Source organism: Triticum dicoccoides, unplaced genomic scaffold (assembly GCF_002162155.2).
Source record: "Triticum dicoccoides isolate Atlit2015 ecotype Zavitan unplaced genomic scaffold, WEW_v2.0 scaffold38583-4, whole genome shotgun sequence".
Classification (NCBI taxonomy): Eukaryota; Viridiplantae; Streptophyta; class Magnoliopsida; order Poales; family Poaceae; genus Triticum; species Triticum dicoccoides.
Genome location: NW_021268262.1, coordinates 23,989 through 41,151, shown reverse-complemented (window position 1 = coordinate 41,151; position 17,163 = coordinate 23,989).

Sequence of the window (17,163 nt, the reverse complement as noted above, 5' to 3'; positions counted from 1 at the left end):
AAAAACTAAAAAGGAGCTAGCCAATATTTCCCAGTACTGGAAATATGCAATCATCCTACTCCACGTAATGTCACCCCCACCCTCCCTGTTATTTTGGCTTCGTTTTCGTTTCGCTTTCATACCATGGGAAAAAAAATCCCAAGACAGTTAATGAGATGTCTTGGCAAAGTTGGTTTTGTTTTCTACAACATTGATTTGATTTATTTTACTATATTTTATTTTGTATAAGCATTATGGTGATGGATAAGTATATGGGTTGTTTGGTTTGAAGAATTGGTCAGTGAGCCGAGCGACCATCCAGTTCCAGCTCTGGACGTGACTCACTTTGAGGAATGGAATGGGTTGCCCAGCATCACCATCTCATCCTTAGTAAAAGCATAAGCCCATACCAGGGATTGGGTCATCCAATGATGGATCAGCTCATCTTGTGGTGAGCTGATTCCTCAAACAATCACACAATCAATACCCTCTGGCTCTGTGACGTGAGATTATAAGATCTTTACTTATTACGCTAGTGCATTTCGTTTCGTCTCCTAATAAAACAGTTTCTGGTATTTGAGCGACTGAAAGAGCTACTTCTTATAAGCTATAGAGTAAGATAACACTAGACTTCTGGATCACCCCTACGGTGCCATTGCCTCAGAGCTAAACATCAGAAGTTCATGTTGACGTTCATGTTTTTTATATACAGCCTGTGTCAATATTATTGCACTTGTAGACACTGTCTGAGCCAAGTATTTAGATCTTGAATCTCGTCCGTCCTTCACTATTTACTACAGGTGTTGAATACACACACCACCAGTAACGGCACACTCTGCTCTTCTTTTTTATGAAGCCCCGAACCGTAGAACATCATTAATATAAAAAAGGTATAGCACAAAAAAAAAACTACCTATGTAAGTACTTGCAAAAATCTGCTGAGCAATACCAGCTCTTGGGAACATATATGTAAAGAATCAGAAGCTCAAAGCATACCAATCTTGGAAGCAAGCAACATGCTTGTCCCTAATTCTGTGTGTGAGCATATTTAGATCTTCTTTGAGTGCCTCCCAAGACTGAGCGGGAGGATTAGCATTCCTGAAAAATTTCCCATTTCTCTGCATTCATCCAAGGGTGATGATTTACACACTTATAGGTTTGGGCAGCATTTCCATTGCAAGCATAGTATCTGCATAGACTGAAGTTCCTCTCTTTCTGCTTGGCATGAGGGTGTCCTAGTAGCTAACAGGAAAGTTGCAACCCTAGAGCAGATGCATCAAAGTTTCTTCGCAAAGAGAGAAAAGTCATTCATGAAAAATCCCTTTCTTTTTTAGCATGACCCTCGTGTTAATTCTATCACGCAGATACACCAAACTCTGTTTTTTTAAACAAAAAAAACTCTGCAAAGGCATAGATGGAAATGAAGCTGTTGGTGATCGAGGCGCGGACGAGAGACAACACTAGCCTGAAGCATTTTCTTCTGAGGCGGGTGTCGAGGGTGACCAGTGGAATTTGCCTGCAAATTGCTGTGCAAATAGTGATATTCCCCTAAATTAAGTGAAACGTTTTCTTTTGAGGGGATGGACAGAATTGAGAGAATCAGTTTTTTTTGGATTATTGGATTACACTAGAATTGTCCAATATTCTCAATAGATTTTCCATGCCAAATCGAGTTCTTTTGCGGTTTAGATTCTCCAGGCCCAGAGGTCTTCGGAAGCAGACCAAAAGAACTGGCCCTGTGTTGAAAACAATTGGAATGTGCATCTTATTTCTTATACAGGCAGCTAATTGCGCTGCATGATTCTGTCTTGATGGTGATTGGTGTAGCTAAATGCTTGGATTGCTTCAGGTCTTTATTTCACATGCAAGCAGTTAATTACTGCTACGTGATTCTTTTTTCTTTTTGCTTTCTTTTTTGCAAATGATTCTGCATTTTGCTGATCCATTTTTTATCTGACGGCGTTGAAAGTTTTTTTTTGCAGATGACTGACAGGAGATCTAGTGAATATAATTGTTAGTTAGTTGCTTTTAAAAATACTGTAAAAATGGTTGGTTGCTTTAAAACATGTTTCTCGTCTTTTCCATACAATAGGTACATTGCCAAACAATTAAGCAATAAACATTTTACACTTTCTAGCTTAGCATGGCTACTGACTGCGATTATACTCATCAAGAACCACCTGACAGTCAGACTTGGTGAGATCAATGGCTGCTGGCTGGTAGTGCCATATGCTTGCCTTCCCCTGCATGTTCCTTCACCTCCGGTGCACTTTTTTCTTGAAACGGAGCCTCATCCATTAATTAAGATAGAAAAGAGTTTGTAACAGGACACCTAAAAACACGGCATGCGGATTACTCGTGTGAAATAAAAGACCCTATCTTCTTTGCACCGTCGACGACCCAAAGGTTGGCCCTCAGTAGAGATGGAGGAGAGCAAGATTGGCGGTGGAGCACTCTTATGTTTGAACACTCTTGCATTACGCTTGTTCCAAATTATGCATGAGACGAGCATGGGGAGGAAGGCCTTGGCTTGGCGGTTCGGCGTGCCATCGGCGCAGGTGCTTGCCCACCACTCCTCCACCGAGTCGAACAAGTGCAGCTACACCCGGCGTCTTTGGTCTTTGATCATTGAGAAATACCTCCAGTGCACTGGCCGACGTGCTCTATCCCGTTTCTAAAAAGTCGAGCCGCCCCTTAGGCGCTGATTGGATTGGTGCTTCACGGCACAATTACTAAACAGTAAAAGTAAGCTAGCTAAGCCCACTCACAGCGATTCAACATTGTCAACCGTCGGATCCATGAACAAACTCACCAGATCCACAAGTCGTCCGCAGCACCACTTGTGCCTCGCTCGCGCATAACCCGCCTTGCGAAACAACCGACTACCGTAATCAGGGCCGCTGCTCCGCTACCGTGTTGGGAGCTCTCTCGTGCACTGGGCCGTGACACCTGACCAGCAGATTGGACGGCCCAATAGAAACATCGCTTCAGAGTCGTAAAATTGCGACTTTAGACCATCGCCGGCAGATTCATGGCAATGGCACTCGGCTGCCCCCTTCTGTAATTCTTGCTGGTTGTGGAGGTCCCATACTCCTCGTTTGCCTCGATCTCTCCACGCCGGATTGCAGGCTGTGGTGACTATGCACGGTCCATTTTCACAGCATCCAACCCTAGGCCCGGCGGACGGTAAGTACATGTGCAACGCTCTCACCACCACCCACCTTGACCTTGAGTGCAACAATATGCCCGGGCTCCTGTACCTTGTTCGTGGCTGCTGTTAGCTAGATGTCTCTTAATATGTGATCCATCCTGAACTCTAGCACGTAGGAAGTGGCAAGAAATTTACTGCCAAATTCGTGGTTCAAATTCTTGCATTTAGAATCCTTGCAACTCATCTTTTTTTATAATAAACACTTGCAACTCATCTAATCCTATTATTTGTATCATATTGATATTGCAAAAAAGCTATTTCAAATAGTGATTTATTCATGGGTCTTTCCCATGTAATTGGCCCGTGGTCACCCAAGGTTCAGGCTCATCAGTATTAGAAATTCCACATCATTAAGGCATGATTTAATATATTCTTTAAATTCTCAGTCCGATCCATTTTCATCTAGCCTTCGAGGGTGTCCCCGTATGTCATAGAGTAAGGATTGTGTTTCTTACATGTACTCTAGACTAATATCATCTATCTAAGTACCATTTATGCTTGCCCATGTTAACTTGAAGCTTAAGATATTATGCCCTTAATAATGATACAAGAATTAAATATAAGCTGTTTAGGAATGGTTAAGGGCTTTATGGGTTTATACCAACTAATCTCGAGTAGTTCATTGGTTAGATATAAATGAAATGAACGCAACCTTTAGTCATTAGTTGTAATGCATTTCCATTTTATATTCATAATATTACAAGCATCCATCTCTCCATAGTGTTAGACATGATGAATTTGATACTATCACATATACTAAACCTTTTGGATTCTTCAATGTCCCCATAGATGCTAGAATTTTTGGATTCATAGGTGTTTTGCTAAACCATGTTGTGTTTGCACTTAGCATGTGCACTCCCCTATCTAAGCTTTGATGTCCAGCAATACTATGCTCCCCAGCAGGCCATTAAATTTGACAATGTGTGTATGAATGTATTCATGTTACATTATAAATTTATTTGATTAAATCATCGCGTCTAAAAAAAGGTATTTAAACCATCAGGGCATTAGCAAGTATTAGCATCTTCCTTTTCTAAGATACACGGGCGTGGCAACGCGCGCCTTTATGGTCTAGTACCCCTGTAAAATATACAGACCTCCGTAAATTAAGTGTGGTCAGTATTATACACCTGTAAAATAAATACATGTGTATAAAAATACCCCATGCCAAGCGCGGCCTCAAGCTAGCCTTGGCCACGCACGGGCCGGCGTAGAGCGTGTCACCTGGCTACCGCCCGCTGGCCAGCACAAAGCCTGCCATGGCCTCTCACTACTACCTCTATACCTCTATATCTCTTTTCCTCTCATTCAGTTGGACCAAGCCATGGCTATGGTTACCATAAAATGAATAAAAGGGAGTGCATATTTTTTTTTGAACAAACAGATCTTATTAACTTAGGAGCATTTTACAGAGACAAGCGTGAAAGGAGACACACTGGATACATAAAGGGTTTCCCCGACTGAACAACGACCTGCATCAAAACATAAGCAACGAAACATTACAGGCCTATTTTGGACTTTTAAAGCTAGGCGTGCAAGATGATAAGCCTTGACGTTGCTCTCTCCGTAAATGTGAGCAACTTTGCTATGCTGGAAAGAAGGACTATTTTGTATTTGAGCAAGTAGTGGCCTGTTGTCCCAAGGACCTGGAGCAGAGAGAATGTCCGTCGATTTTGCTGCCGAAGCTAATACTGAGCAATCCGTGAAGAAGTGAGAATCCTGAACATTGAGTATGTCAGCCAGCCTGGTTGCAAGCATAAGACCAAAAGTCTCAGCTTGAAGAGGCGAAGAAGCAGGAGGGGACACTGCAACAATGTGAATTTGCTTTATGCAATCATCATTTTGAACCTGGATGAAGACTCCAATTCCTGCCTAATTAGAAGTGTTGGCTGGTTGTATTTTTCATGCAACGTTTGTTAAGGTATATCGCTCTCGATGTAGTTTTGGTGATTGATGACAACACGTTTGCGGACTAATCGTGTGCTTTGAGTATTTCAGAGATTCATCCTTTGACACGAGACGATTCCTTCCCCTCGGAGTATTAATCAAGACGATGTAGCTCTTTCGTTTCTATTCTGGTCGACTTGTTTCATAGGAGTCACCGTGCTATCAAGAGGGGGTCCACTTTGGTAAGGCTAGGGTGGAATCAACACGTACACATCCTTTTTGCACCCACTGAGCCTTCCCGCTTCGATGGAGGTTTTCTTCCCTTCTATGAGTGTGATTTGGTCCGAGCGGTAGTACCGTGGTGCCCAGTGGTAGTACCGCTCAAGAGCCACAGGTGACAGTACCGCTCTGCTGCGGTAGTACCGCCTGTGGGTCCTCAGTCGTAGTACCGCTGCGGTACCCAGATCCTACCGCGTCGACTCGAGAGGGTCGCCTCTCGTGTCGGATTGTGCGACACTAAGCAGCGGCAGTAGAAGCGGCAGTACCACTCGAGAGCGGTAGTACCGCCCTACCACCGCGGAAGTACCGCACTGGGTTCGTCTTCTGCCCATCTGCTTGCCCTCCCTGGCTGCATGACAGTACTGCGAGGGGGAGCGGTAGTACCGCTGGCCCCAGCGGTACTACTGCTGCCCCCTGCGGTAGTACCGCCCTCTACGGGGCTGTTTTGGGGGGTAACGGTTGGATTGTTCTCCCCTCTATAAAAGGGGGTATTCTTCTCCAAAGTTGACCCACCTCTTCCCCCAAAAGCTCCATTGTTGCTCCAAGCTCCATTTTCGCCCGATCTCTCTCCCTAGCCAATCAAACTTGTTGATTTGCTCAGGATTGGTTGAGAAGGCCCCGATCTACACTTCCACCAAGAGAAATTTGATTCCCCCCACTAATCCCTAGCGGATCTTGTTACTCTTGGGTGTTTGAGAACCCTAGACGGTTGAGGTCACAGCTTAGCCATAGTCCATTGTGGTGAAGCTTCGTGGTGTCGTTGGGAGCCTCCAATTAAGTTGTGGAGATTGCCCCAACCTTGTTTGTAAAGGTTCGGTCGCCACCTTCAAGGGCACCAATAGTGGAATCACGGCATCTCGCATTGTGTGAGGGCGTGAGGAGAATATGGTGGCCCTAGTGGCTTCTTGGGGAGCATTGTGCCTCCACACCGCTCCAACGGAGACGTACTTCCCCTCAAAAGAAAGGAACTTCGGTAACACATCCTCGTCTTCACCGGCTCCACTCTTGGTTATCTCGTGACTTTACTTGTGCAAGCTTATTTGTGTTGTATCCCTTGCGTGCTTGTGTGCTTGTTGTTGTTGCATCATATAGGTTGCTCACCTAGTTGCATTTCTAGACAACCTACTTTGATGCAAAGTTTAATTTGGTAAAAAAAAAGCTAAAAATTGTTAGTTGCCTATTCACCCCCCTCTAGTCAACTATATCGATCCTTTCAATTGGTATCAGAGCCTCGTCTCTTTATTAAGGACTTTGCCGTCCGAAGAGTATGGTTGACACCGTAGACGGTGGGGAGGAGCACTCCGGTGTGAATCTGAGCTCGTCTATGGCCGATGGGGGAACCGCGGTCTCTCGTGAGGAATTCAATGTGGCTTTGGACACATAGAAAACCTCCATGACGACCAAGGTTGAAAGCATGTTTAATAAATTCTTAGAAGGACTTAAACTATCTACCTCACCGATGAAAGTGGGTGATCCCACTAACAAGGTGACGGATGCTAACTCCGACAAGGGGGAAGCTACTAGTGAAAAGGGTCCTTCTACTAGTGGTAGAAATGGCACCGACATTTGTGCCCATGTGGAACCTCCAATTTATGGAGGACCGATTCCCTCTACTCATTTAAATCATGCCGGCCCTCCTCCTAAGATTGTGAAAAATGAGGACTTTGATTCTTGGGTTTATCGCTTCAAGTGGCATTTAAATCATGTGAATACTAATCTTTGGAGAATCATTGAAGAAGGTTTCTATCCACATGACCGAAGCAACTTCACCCCTAGAGAAGCCACGGATAACCAATTCAATGAGAATGCTCTCTTCATCATCCAAGATGCAATTCCACCCAAAGATCTCCCTCATCTTCGACCCTTCGCCATGGCCAAAGAAGCATGGCATTGTGTTGTTTCCCTCTACAAGGGAAGTGCTAGCATTCAACGCTCCAACTATGAAGTGGTGCAAGATGAAGCCGATGAGTTTGCATTGAAAGAAGATGAAGAACCTCGTGAGCTCTTTCAGAGAGTAACCAAACTCGCGGTCTCACTCCGATATCATGGGAGCAAGGACACGGATGACAATTGGATCAAGCGCAAATTCCTCAAGGCAATGATGTCTTACCACAAGGCCATGTCCTTAGTCATTCGTCAAATGCCGGACTTCCACTCCTTGTCCTCAAGTGAAGTGTTGGATGAGTTTGTGGCGATGAGCATCTTAGACAAGACCGCCGACAATGCGGTGTTATGCTCTCAAAGAGCAAAGAAGCCCAACCTTGCCTTGAAGGCCAAGGTTAGTGTGGAAGAAGAGGATGATGAGGAAGAAGATGAGAGCAATCCCAAAGATACCAAGTATGACTATCATGAACACATGGCTCTTGCTTCAAGGCAATTTTGGAGCAAGAAGAACTCAAGGCCAAGCTTCAACAAGAATAATTCAAGTGGCTTCAAGGGAAAGCAACGTGTGAGAACATGTTACAATTGTGGCAATGTGAGCCATTTTGTTGCGGAGTGCCCTTATGAGAAGAGGGAAGACAATGGTGGCAAGCTCATTCGAAAAGACAAAGCCAAGTCTTTCCCCAACAAGAAAAACTTCACCAAGAAGACTCCAACTAGAGGGTTGGTGGTTCAAGAAGAATACCATGAGGATGATGATGATGATGAAGATAGTGAAGCCATGGCCATGGCCTCTGTTGCCATTGCCACAACTCCTCGGGTGTCCCTCTTCGACTCACCCAATGAGAACATCACCGCCAAGTGCCTCATGGCTAAAGCCACAACAAGGTAACCCCTAACATCAAAACCACCATCATTACTAATCCCTCCTTGATGGATGACATTGATGAAAGTGAGGGGTCTAATGAGGAGGTGAATGAATTTGAGTCTTTTATGAGTAAGCTCAAGGGAAAATCCAAGAAGCACTTCGTTGCTCTCTTGGAACAACTTGGTGAAGCCAATGACATGATCGAGACTCATGAAGAAACCATCTCTAAGATGGAAGGTCATAGTCGTGACTATGCCCATGGGATATCGGATCTCTCTAATGCTCTTGAGGAAGAGCATGGCCATCGTTTGGCTCTTGAGGAGTCACACAACGATGATCATGCTAAATTAAAGAAAGATCTTGATCATGCTCTTGTTGTATCTCGTGTGCTAAATTCCGAGAAGGCTAAACTTGTCGTTGACCATGCTAGACTCAAGGAGGAGTTTGATATACTCGACAAGGCCCACAAGGTCTTGAAGGGTGCTCATGCTAGCTTCAAGGAGTCTCATGATCAACTCCAAGTGAAGCTAACCAAAGAAAAAGCCACCTTTCCTCATATGGTATTAATTGATAATGCAAATGCCACTAACCCGTGTTGTGAGCATGTGCATCTTGTGGAGGAGAATGCCAAGTTGAAGGAGCAACTTGAGAAAGGCCTTGTGACATGCATACAAGGTGAGAAGAACCTCAATGACCTTTTGAGCAATCAAAAGGAAGTTGTGGCCAAGGAGGGAGTTGGGTTTGCACCTAAGTCCAAGAACAAGAAGAAGAACGACAAGGCCAAATGACCTCCCCCTCTCAAGTAAACTTTTGTGAAGGAGGGAGAGGGTGCTCCTAAGGAGAAGAAGAACAATGTGAAGGGTGGTGATGTCAAAAAGGGCAATGCCACCCCTTCCAACAAAGCCGGTGACTTTAACCTTTCTTATGTGTTATGTCGTGCTAGTGATGGGCATGTTTATGCTAAATTTGTTGGTTCTCCTTATGAGTACATTGAATGGTCTATTTGGGTTCCTAAGACCCTTGTTACTAACATCAAAGGACCCATTACAAAATGGGTACCTAAAACCAAGCATTGATCTCTTGTAGGTGTTTGCTTCCGGTGGGGGATCATGGTTGCTCGATAGTGGAGCAACAAATCATATGACTGGAAGCAAGGACTTGGTGGTGGACGTGCACAAGACCCCTTCTATGCCCACCAACGTCGAGTGGGGTGATGCCTCGTCTTCTGAGGTATTGAGTCTTGGCAAGGTTGTCATTTCTCATGATCTAACGACCGAGAAAGTCATGCTTGTTGAGTCCCTTGCTTACAATCTACTTTCCGTTCGTCAACTTGCACTCATGGGCTTTGCCACTTTCTTTGATATTGATACTGTGGCCCTCTTGTGGAGCAAGACTCTTAAAGTAGCCATTGTTGGGCATGTCGAGAACGGTCTTTATGTGATTAACTTTTCAGAGCGACCCACTAAGACCGCGACATGCCTAATGGCTAAAGTTGATGTGGGATGGCTTTGGCATCGCTGTTTAGCCCACATCAATATGAGATCTTTGCAAAGTCTTCTCAAGGGGGACCATGTCCGTGGACTAAAAAATGTTAGTTTTGCCAAAGATCGTGCTTGTAGTGCTTGTATCAAAGGAAAGCTTTATGAGAAGGCTCACCCTCCCACGACCATCATCTACTCGAAGAGACCCTTGGAGCTCCTTCACATGGATCTCTTTGGGCCTCCATCCTTTGATAGTCTTGAAGGTAGAAAGTATTGCTTGCTGATTGTGGATGATTATTCAAGATACACTTGGGTATTTTTCTTTAAGAGGAAGAGTGAGACTCAACAAACCGTCATCGACTTTGCAAATGAAGCTCAACGTCAACGTGATGCAAAGATCTTGACAATAAGGAGTGACAACGGCACCGAGTTCAAGAACTACACCTTGGATGAGTTTCTTACTGATGAGGGTATCAAGCATCAATATTCTGCACCATATACCCCTCAACAAAATGGTGTTGCGGAGAGGAAGAACCGGACGTTGATGGATGCGGCAAGGACCATGATGGCAGAGTTCAAGTCTCCATACAACTTTTGGGCCGAAGCCATCAACACAGCATGTCATGCATCCAATCGGCTCTATCTCTGCAAAGGCTTGAACAAGATCTTATGAAATACTTACCGGTAACACGCCCAACCTCAAGTACTTCCAGGTGTTCGGGTGTAAGTGTTTCATTCTCAATAAAGGTGTTCATTTGTCTAAATTTGAGGCTAGAGCTTATGAGGGCATATTTGTTGGTTATGCTACAAACTCTCATGCTTACCGTGTCCTCAACAAGTCCACCGAACTCATTGAGGAGACGTGTAACATGGAGTTTGACGAGAATAACGGCTCCCAAGTGGAGAAAAGTGGTACTTGTCATGTAGGTGATGAAATTCCTCCCCAAGCCATAAGAAGAATGGGTGTTGGTCATATCCTACCCATTGAGGAACCCCTTGTGGCCGAAGGAGAAGGACAATGCTCCACTCAAGTGGAGCCATCACCAACCCAAGACCCACACGCTTCCGAAGAACAAAGTGAAGGCCCTCAACCTATTGAACAAGATCAAGGGCAAGATCAACCTCAAGATGGTGGTGAACCACCAAATGATTCCCAAGGTCAAGTTCTCCCCTTCGAGCAAGTTCAAGATCAAGAACAAGCTCAAGACGACGCTCAAGATGATCAAGTTACCCCTCCTCTTTTCACATCCAAGGAGGAATTAGAGCGTCATGCCGCGAAGATCGCTTCCAAGCTCACCATCAAAGGTCATCTTATGGAGAATGTGGTTGGAAGCCTAAGAAAGGGGGTAAGCACTCGTAGACAATTATCAAACTATTGTGAACATCATGCGTTTGTTTCTTGTGGCGAACCCCAAAAGGTTTATGAGGCGCTCAAGGACCCGGATTGGCTCAATGCCATCATGAAGAAATCAACAACTTCGAGCATAAACAAGTGTGGAAATTAGTGCCAAGGCTAACCGGGAATCATAATGTCATTGGAACCAAGTGGATATTCAAGAACAAGCAAGATGCTCATGGGATCATTGTTTGCAACAAGGGTCGTTTGGTGGCACAAGGCTACTCCCAAGTCGAGGGTATCAACTACGGTGAAACCTTAGCTCCCGTTGCTCGCCTTGAATCTATTCGTTCGTTGATTGCTTATGTTTCTCATCATAATTTCACGTTGCAACAAATGGATGTGAAGAGTGCTTTTCTTAATGGTCCCATTAATGAGTTGATGTATGTCAAACAACCCCCCGGGTTCGAAGATCCCTATTTCCCCGATCATGTGTACCAACTCCACAAGGCGCTCTATGGCCTTAAACAATCCCCACGTGCGTGGTATGAGCATCTTACGGAGTTGTTACAAGATCATGGGTTCGAAATCGGGAAAATTTACCCCACTCTTTTTACTAAGAAGGTCAAAGGGGAGTTGTTTGTGTGCAAACTATATGTTGATGATATTATTTTTGGTTCCCCTAACAAAGCTTTCAATGAAGAATTTGTCGCTCTCATGACCTCAAAGTTCAAAATGTCTATGATGGGAGAGTTGAAGTTCTTTCTCGGGTTTGAAATCAAGCAAAGAAGAGAAGGAACCTTCATCAACCAAGCCAAATACACTCAAGACATGCTCAAGAGATTCAAGCTAAGTGATGTCAAGCCGGCCTCCACTCCAATGCCCGTCAAATGCCAACTTGACATTGATCCCAATGGTAAAGCGGTGGATCAAAAGGTATATCGCTCCATGATTGGATCCTTGATTTACCTTTGTGCATCTAGACCGGATATCATGTTGAGTGTGGGAATTTGTGCACGGTTTCAAGCCGCACCTAAGGAAAGCCACTTTGTGGCGGTCAAGCGAATCTTTCGATATTTGGCTCATACCCCAAGCTTTGGCTTATGGTACCCAAGAGGAGCCAACTTTGATCTTTTGGGCTATACAGATTCATATTGGGAGGAGACAAAGTGGATAGGAAGTCCACCTCCGGAGGGTGCCAACTACTTGGTTGCTCTATAGTGAGTTGGTCTTCTAAGAAGCAAAGTTGTGTATCTCTCTCGTCCACCGAAGCAGAGTATGTGGCTGCCGGTCGTTGTTGTGCTCAACTCCTATGGATGAGGCAAACTTTAAAGGATTACAGTGTCACTTGTGACGAAGTGCCTCTTTGGTGTGACAATGAAAGTGCCATCAAGATCTCTCTCAACCCGGTGCAACACCTCAAGACGAAGCATATTGAGATTCGGTATCACTTCATTCTGGATCACATTAGGCGAAGGGAGATCAAGCTCATGTCAACACTCATGATAACCTTGCAGATATTTTCACGAAGCCCTTGGATGAAGCAAGATTTCGCGAGTTAAGGCATGAGCTAAATATCATTGATTTCGAGCAATGTGGATTGAACGCTTGCACACCCCACCATACTCATCATGCTTTCTTGTCTAGGTGTAGGCATGGACATAGGGGGAGTGTTGTTCTCTCAATGAACTTTCTCTCCCCCCATTATGCATAAACTAATCAAACTCTTTCACATTAGCCATTTTTTATGGTACTTGTGCTTCAAAGATGAGTTTTGGTCATGGGCCCAAGGTTAAAATCTTTGCGGCGCCATACCTCCGGACTCAAACATAGGTGGCCTCGGCCACCGCCCTCTCTTGGAGAGGAGTGTGCTTCTCGTCTTCCTTGTGTTTGGTTTGCGTGCTTGCTTGCTCTCTTTTCTCATCGTTTTCTTTTCTTGAGCTAAGCCTTTTTGGGCCAGTCCTTTTGCGGCTGAGCGGTACTACCGCTGGGTGCGCGGTACTACCGGTGATGATCATCAAGTGGTACTACCGCCCACCACAGCGGCACTACCTCTCCGGGGCGGGCGATGTGGGGTTATGTTGGGGCAGGGGGAGTTGCTTTTCTCCCCCATACCCATTCGCTCCACTCGCTCGTCTTCCTCGTCGCTCCAGCGACGTCTCGCCGCAGGAGGGCTTGGGTCGGCCACCGTCTTTGTGCCTCCCCCTCCAGTTCCTTCGGTGGAATCAATCCCCACCGTGCCCTCTTGCCATGGATGCCGGTATTGCCCCCGTTCCCGTTCTCTCTTTGCCTAGATCTCACATCTAGTTGTTAGGGGCAATAGGCATTGCTTTTCTCGATTTTTGGCTAAGTCGAGGCTTGCGTAGGATGGAGATGGCATCTAGACCTTTTGGATTGATGTTTGGTAGGATTATTTTTGAATTTGGCATCACCGGTAGTGCCAGATCTGTCCACGATAGTAGGGAACCGCCGTTCCCCGTCTAGAGCGGTACTAGCTCTCATCTGGCGCGGTACTACTGCTCGAGCGGTACTGCCGCGGTTGGGTTGCGGTACTACCGTTGGATGCCCAACTCCATCATTGTCCTACCACTTCTTGGTCCATGTTGTTTTGTTTGGAGGCTTATGCTCTTTCTTTTGTGTTGTTTCTTCTGCTCGTGTGTTTGGTTCCAGGTGATGAACATCCTGAGAAGCAAGTCCGCCGTGTCAACCCCGGACGTGCAACGTCAAAGCGCTACCACACCTCTGAGACAGCGGGTGCTTCCTCAAGTGCTCCACCTCCGCCTCAACTCAAGAAGAAGCCTGCCAACAAGCCGAAGCCGAGGGGCAAGACTGTGACTGAGATGACTACCAAGGAATTCTGGGAAAGGCGTCGCCGCAACCCCTATGCGTAAGATCAAGAACCCACTTTGGTCAACCGCCCGTTCTGGAACCGCTTTCAGTTTTCCATCTTCTTTGATGTGATCAAGGCTAAGAAGAATCTCTATGTTTATGTACGTTCCATCGACACAGATGCTATGGAAAAGGATCATGAGTACTTTCATGAAGCCCTTTAGATGTGCTCTCAGCTGAACATTCTCAGAATCATGCAGTTCAACAAGGACGTTGATGCAGATTTGGTGGCTCAATTCTATGCCACTGTCCATCTTGGAACTGATGAAGAAAGGACTCTGACTTGGCTGACAAATGGCAAGTTGCTTTCTGTCAAGTGGAAGGCCTTCATGGAGTTACTTGGGGTGGAAGATCACGGGCTTGAGACTCCATTCAGCTTCCGCCCTCACCGCAATGCAACCTCCACTCACAAGCAAGCCCTCTGGCCCTACTGTATTGTGAAGATTCACCCCGTGACTGAGAAGGAGACCTATGAGTTGCCTGCCTTTCTGGACATCCTTCATCGCGTTTTCCGCGAGACTCTCTTCCCTCGTATCGGGAATCTGGATATGGTCCACTCCTATCTCGTGGACATGCTTCTCTTCTGCCAGCATGAGAAGGAAGCAAACACTGGCGAGTCCCTGGACATTTCCCATGTCATGTGGTTGGAACTTCTTTCTGCCGTTTCTGAGCGCAAGTGCCCGATCTATGGTCTGTTTATCATGTTGCTCATTGAGAAGGCCTGGGCACATGTCTATCCCAGGGTTATGCTAGAAACTAGAGAATTGGTTTCTCATGTGATCAAGCATCTGAGGAAGAAGGACAATTGGGCCACCCCGGCTCCTAAATCTAGGGGTCCATCTACTGCTACTGACATGGAGACCGAGGGCGAGGCTGAGGCCGATGATGATGAGGACTATGAGCCCTCCGGAGTGGAGCCCTTTTGGGCGAAGAAGATTAAGCACAAGACGAATAAACTTTTCTGCATGGAGTCTCATGGCTAGTACATGTCTCATGTCTCTGAGAAGAAAGCCCACAGCTGTCACAAGGAGTTCATGCGCCAGTTGGGTGCAACTGTTAACAACGGTTCTGAGGGAAGGATCACTGATGAGGAGGAGTGGGTTCAGCAGCACTGCCCGTGGACCGATTCAGACACCGAGCAGTTTCCTACCGATGGCGGCGGTGCAGACGATCCCGCTGGGATGTGATGTTCGAGATCCTCAGTTTACTATCACCTGGGGCCGTAGCAACACTCTTTGCCTTTTTGGTGTCTTGATGCCAAAGGGGGAGAGAGTCTAGGGATTTATGTCGTCGTTGCCGAATTGCGAGTGTGTCTTTGTGGTTTGTTGTGTCGTTGCCAAGTTGTGTCTTTTCTCTCGTCGTTTGCTTTGTTTGGTTTTGTGTCTGTCAGACCTAGTTCTAGTTCATATGGTGTGAGACATATGCTACCTTATCTATCTTTATCTATGTCCATCAAGTACTTTGGTAATTTGTGAGTTGCATGCTTGATATATATCTTGCTCACACATACCCTTCTGCTTAAGTTGTTAGACTATAAAATATAGGGGGAGTGTTGATCCTAATGTGTGTGCCTTGCATTCCAAAGGCACCACTAATTAGGTGTGCACATTCAGGGGGAGCCCATCTATATTTTGTAGTTCTAAGGTTATCTTTACTTTCACGTCCTATCTTTGTGCAAATCCCTGGTTGTCATCAATCCACCAAAAAGGGGGAGATTGTTAAGGCATATCTCTCTCGATGTAGTTTTGGTGATTGATGACAACACGTTTGCGAACTAATCGTGTGCTTTGAGCATTTCAGAGATTCATCCTTTGGCACGAGATGATTCCTTCCCCTTAGAGTTTTAATCAAGACGGTGTAGCTCTTTCGTTTCTGTTTTGGTGGACTTGTTTTGTAGGAGTCACCGTACTATCAAGAGGGGGTCCGCTTTGGTAAGGCTAGGGTGGAATCAACATGTACACATCCTTTTTGCACCCACTGAGCCTTCCCGCTTCGATGGAGGTTTTCTTCCCTTTCTATGAGTGTGATTTGGTCCCAGCGGTAGTACCGCTCAAGAGCCACAGGAGGCAGTACCGCACTACAACGGTAGTACTGCCTATGGGTCCTCAGCCGTAGTACCGCTGCGGTACCGGGCTCCTACTACGTCGACTCGATGGTGTCGCCTCTCGTGTTGGATTGTGCGGCACTAAGCAGCGGCAGTAGAAGCGGTAGTACCGCCCTACCACCGCAGCAGTACCGCACTGGGTTCGTCTTCTGCCCATCTGCTTGCCCTCCCTGGCTGCATGACAGTACTACGAGGGGGAGCGGTAATACCGTTGTGGCCAGCGGTAGTACCGCTACCCCTGTGGTAGTACCGCCCTCTGCGGGGTTGTTTTGGGGGGTAACGGTTGGATTGTTCCCCCCTCTATAAAAGGGGGTCTTGTTCTCCAAAGTTGACGCACCTCTTCCACCAAAAGCTCCATTGTTGCTCCAAGCTCCATTTTCGCCCGATCTCTCTCCCTAGCCAATCAAACTTGTAGATTTGCTCGAGATTGGTTGAGAAGGCCCCGATCTACACTTCCACCAAGAGAAATTTGATTCCCCCACTAATCCCTAGCGGATCTTGTTACTCTTGGGTGTTTGAGAACCCTAGACGGTTGAGGTCACCGCTTAGCCATAGTCCATTGTGGTGAAGCTTCATGGTGTCGTTGGGAGCCTCCAACTAAGTTGTGGAGATTTCCCCAACCTTGTTTGTAAAGGTTCGGTCGCCGCCTTCAAGGGCACCAATAGTGGAATCATGGCATCTCGCATTGTGTGAGGGCGTGAGGAGAATACGGTGGCCCTAGTGGCTTCTTGGGGAGCATTGTGCCTCCACACCGCTCGAACAGAGACGCACTTCCCCTCAAAAGGAAGGAACTTCGGTAACACATCCTCGTCTTCACCGGCTCCACTCTTGGTTATCTCGTGCCTTTACTTGTGCCAGCTTATTTGTGTTGTATCCCTTGCTTGCTTGTGTGCTTGTTGTTGTTGCATCATATAGGTTGCTCACCTAGTTGCATTTCTAGACAACCTACTTTGATGCAAAGTTTAATTTGGTGAAGAAAAGCTAAAAATTGTTAGTTGCCTATTCACCCCCCTCTAGTCAACTATATCGATCCTTTCAGCATCATAGAAGATCTTGTTGCCTGTAAAAGAGTCTGGATTGTGGTGCACCAGTTGGTCGTGTAAGCATTGCACACCATGGTCTTCAGGGATCTCTTCTAGTTTGGTTCCTTGTATGATTGCATTTGCTGTTGCATACACCTGAGGGTGTCTGCAATATTTTCTAGCAAAGAGAGCTTCATTTCGAGATTTCCAAATGCACCACAGAAAA